The sequence below is a fragment of the Bubalus bubalis genome, chromosome 3 (genome assembly GCF_019923935.1).
Source record: "Bubalus bubalis isolate 160015118507 breed Murrah chromosome 3, NDDB_SH_1, whole genome shotgun sequence".
NCBI classification, from domain to species: domain Eukaryota; kingdom Metazoa; phylum Chordata; class Mammalia; order Artiodactyla; family Bovidae; genus Bubalus; species Bubalus bubalis.
This window is the reverse complement of record NC_059159.1, coordinates 32041981-32046890: the sequence shown is the minus strand read 5'-3', so window position 1 is coordinate 32046890 and position 4910 is coordinate 32041981.

Genomic DNA, 4910 nt, shown 5'->3' with positions numbered 1-4910 from the left:
TACAACCATAACAGGTAACATGGTTGTAAATGGTTGTAACATGATTGTAAAACCTGTTGTGAGAGGCTGAATTTACTCAGATGTCCACAACTACTGGCAAATTGTCCATGTTCAGCATTGAATTTCAGACCTGAAATTTCAAAACTTTGTGCCCTAGTAACCTGCAAAGTCAGATATACCCTTGGGAACCAAAATATAAACCTGGGAGGCCAGTTTCTTTTTCTCTGTTAAATCACCAAATAAGAAGTTAGGGTTAAGACTGAACTTGAATGAAAATCTTTTGTGGGCTCTTTTTTTCTATCTTCAAAAGATCAGATTTCTTACATCTTATATACCATCAGTTTCATATGTGAAATACTTTTACATTTTGGTTAGATTTGAAGTTCTTTGGAATCTAGTGTTTTCATGATCATATAAGAATGATTCAGTTAGTTGCTGTTTCTTATTTCATCAGACTTCTAATCATGCCATGATACTGTTTTTAAGAATACGCAGGGGTTTCTACCACCTTAGAGGGAAAACTCACAGTCTTCACCTTAAAGACTCCCCATCACACACCAGCGTACTTTTTTAGTCTCATGTCTTTATGATCTAGAAGCACCAGCTTACCCACTGGTGGCCAAGTGCCTCGTTTGCTTTCTTCCTACTGTCCATTCATTTACCCTCAATACCACCTCATTGGTGATGCTTTCCACACATGAGAGCCCTAGGCAGAGTGAATCACCTTCCTCTACTCCCAGAACCCTCTGCTCCCATCGTTGGCCCAGCAGAGATCTCACAGGTCCTCAAAAGTCATGGGTGTGACCATCTTGTTGCATAGACAGTGTTGAGAATGAGAACAGGGACTATGCTTATTCCTCTTTCTAACTCTGGCATCTGAAGGAGAGCCTGGTATATATGCTTGAGAAATCTTTGGGGAAAAAAACGTTTTTAATGAGTGAATTTTCAATGGCATCTGGAAATGAGAGGACTGAGCGTTTCTCTACGTGGTGGATCCGTCTTCTGTCTGTTTGAAATGTATAAGCTTATTTACTGATTGCGAAATGAAGAGCACCATGGTCTTTTAAAACTAAATCTTTGTACTTTAGAATGATTGGTTAAGCATGTGTTTTGTTCTATTTTTTTTCTAGGTTGCTTTTTAAAATTTAATTTAATTATATATATACTTTTATTGAAATATAGTTGATTCACAGTGTTGAGTTAGTTTCAGCTGTAGAGCAAAGTGATTCAGTTATACACACAAACACACAAATATATATTATGTTGTGTTCTCAGTCGCCTCAGTTGTGACCAGCTCTTTGTGACCCCAAGGACTGTAGCCTGCCAGGCTCCTCTGTCCATGGGATCCTCCAGACAAGAAAAGTAGCCATTCCCTTCTCCAGGGGATATTCCTGACCAAGAAAAAGCAAATGCTTTATCATCTGAGCCACTAGGGAATACACACACACACACACACACACACACACACACACACACACACACATTCTTTTCTTAGATTCTTTTCCATTATCACTTATTAGAAGATATTTAGTATAGTTCCCTGTGCTATACAGTAGGTCCTTATTGTTTATTTTATATATAATAGCATGTACACTGTAATCCCGAACTCCTAATTTATCCATCCCCCTCTTCCCCTTTGGTAACCATGTTTGTTTCCTATGTCTGTGAGTTTATTTCTGTTTTGTAAATAAGTTGATTGATATCATTTTTTTTAGATTTCACATGTAAGCAATATCATATGATACTAGTCTTTGGCTTACTTCACTGAGTTTGATGATCTCTAGGTCCATCCACATTGCCGCAGATGGCATTATTTTGTTCATTCTATGGCTAATATTCCATTGTGTATATGTCCCTCTCCCCATCCAAATATCATAGAACTGCCATTCTCCCATAAAGAAAAATTAGCAGAAAACAAGCATATACAGAAGGACATTAACAGCATGAAGGAAAAAAAAAAAACAACTCTGAGGACTTTCTATTAAATGTAGTGCCGACATACTGAGATGTCATTGATCCTCATTACTGGTGATTCCATCTTTACGAATTTGCCTTGGAGCTAAAGTTTATTTGCACCGCACCCCGCCCCGACCCCCCAATCAAGACAGGTTCTCTTACACTCATTGGAGGTTGTGAGCAGATGTGAGGAGATGTCACCTGACAGGCATGTTCTTGTGAGGTCAGCAGGGCAATGTCCACCCTGTCCTCCTTTCTCAGCTCATTCTGTCAACAGTGCCACATGTTTGGCATTTGTGTGCCTTTTGCTTGTGACTTCATTGCTAAAAATGGTCCCCAAGCATACGCTGAAGTGCCATCTGGTGTCCCTAAGCAGAGGAAAGCTGCGATGTGCATTACAGGAAGAAGTAAGATAAGTTTCCTTCAGGCATGAGTTACAGCTCTGTTGGCCAAAGTTCAATGTTAATGAACCCATGATATATATTCGATAAGGTGTCTTTAAACAGACACACACCTAAAACAAGGGAATGTACTAATTGACAAAAAGTTAGCAGCCACAGGCTTTCAGGAACCTAACCCTGTACATTTCCAAGAGCCACGGTTCAGTATCTGCTATTTTGGCATTCCCTAACTGTGGTGTTGGAGAAGACTCTTGAGAGTCCCTTGGACTGCAAGGAGATCCAACCAGTCCATCCTAAAGGAGATCAGTCCTGGGTGTTCGTTGGAAGGACTGATGCTGAAGCTGAAACTCCAATACTTTGGCCACCTCATGCGAAGAGTTGACTCATTGGAAAAGACCCTGATGCTGGGAGGGATTGGGGGCAGGAGGAGAAGGGGATGATAGAGGATGAGGTGGCTGGATGGCATCACTGACTTGATGGACGTGAGTCTGAGTGAACTCCAGGAGTTGGTGATGGACAGGGAGGCCTGGCGTGCTGCGATTCATGGGGTCACAAAGAGTCAGACACGACTGAGCGACTGAACTGAACTGAGACTTTAAAAAACATCAGTACCACGAATGACAAGAATCAGCTGTCAACACAGATTAACTGATATGTGTCTGAAATTTGCCTCAAGATCATCCAGAAGACCAGAAGTAGTAATATAAATGAAACAGGTTATCTCTGAGTAACTCACTGAAGATGTCTGATGGATGTAAGAGGGTTCATTACACTATTCTCTCAGCTTTTGTATATATTTGAAATTGCCCATAACCAAAAGGTTTTATCCTTTAAAAAAAAGAGAGAGAGAGACTAGCAGAAACCCAGGGGTGCCTTTTTCTTTAGGCATTAAAAAAAATCATTTTGTGTATTCTATAAAGAAATATAATTATTTAGAAGTAGGATGAATTAAATTTCACATTCAGTATAAATGATCCAGGGCCACGTAAAGTTAATATATACAAATCTGCAAAAGCAAAAGACAGTGAACGAGTGTGGGCTTTATAAATTGTAAGTTAATATAGAAACTTCCATGAGGTTTTAGAAAGTGAAAAGAGAAAGGCAGGCGACATCTAAATAAAAGACTACCTTCTGCCATTTCATTGTACGAAAGCTCAGTTCCTAAACTGCACTCTTGTTTATCCTGTTAATAAACCTACTTCAGGCTCCTGGGAGGGCTTTGCCCCCCGGCCCCAGCTTAGTCTCTGAAAGTTCAGAGCAGGTCAAGGGCAGGGACTAACACCCCACTCTGTCTCCACCAGTGTCCACCACGATGCCTCCGCTTGCGCTCTAGCCCCCTGACACTAATTCAAATCACTTGTGCCAAGCTACAGCCTCTGTATCTTTCCCTCCTCCCTCGCCTCCTAACTGTGTTCTCCAAATGCATCCTGAAGGTCTTCGAGGTCCAGGGACATTTCCCAGGATGGGGAAGGGCAGGGGAAACTAAAGGACCCCACAGCGTAGAACCACACCACTTCAAAAAAAAAATGGAAGTATAGTTGATTTACCTTGTTGTGTAAATTTCTGCTATACAGCAAAGTGATTCAGGTAAATGGAATATTCTGTTCCATTAATGGTTTATCAGAGGACATTGAATATGGTTCCCTGTGCTGTACAGCAGGGCCTTGTTGTTTATCTTTTCTCTATATTCTAGTTTCCATCTGCTAACCTCAAAATTTCTCTTCTCCCCTCTCCCAACCCCTTCCTCCTTGGCAACCACCAGCCTGCTCTCCTATGTCCCTGATTCTGTTTCTGTTTCATAGATAAGTTCATTTGTGTCCTATTTTAGATCCCACATATAAGTGATGTCATATGACATGTGTCTTCTTTTTCTGAGTTACTTCCCATAGTATGGTGATCTCTAATCCTTGGTTTGGTTTTGTTTTGCTACACCGCATGGCATGTGGGATCTTAGTTCCCCCATCAGGAACAGAACCCACACCCCATACATTGGAAGCAGGTAGTCTTAACCACTGGATCGTCAGGGAAGTCCCAGTATGACGATCTCTAGTGGCATCCATGTTGCTGCTAAAGGAATTGTTTCATTCTTTTTTATGGCTGAGTAATATTCCATTGTGTATATGGACTGCATTTTCTTTATCCATTCATCTTTGATGAACATTTAGGTTGCTTCCATGTCTTGGCTATTTTGAATGGTGCTGCTATGAACATAGGGGTGCATGCATGTTTTTTAATACAGTTTTGTCCAGATTTATGCCCAGGAGCAGGATTCCTGGATCACATGGTAGTTCTATTTTCAGTTTTCTGAAGAACCTCTATACTGTTCCCCGTAGTGGCTATACAAACTTACATTTCCACCAACAGTGTGGGGGAGAACTGCAGCACTTTACCTGCTTTATAATTTGGATTTTGCATAAGATTTTGCAAGGGGAAAAAATAATATTCTGCTTCTTAGGAAAAAAAAAAAAAGAAAAACCAAGCTTCTGGGTCCCATTGTGTACTAAGGGCACCTGAGGGCTTGAACCTGGAACAGTTCAGGTGAAAGACACACTT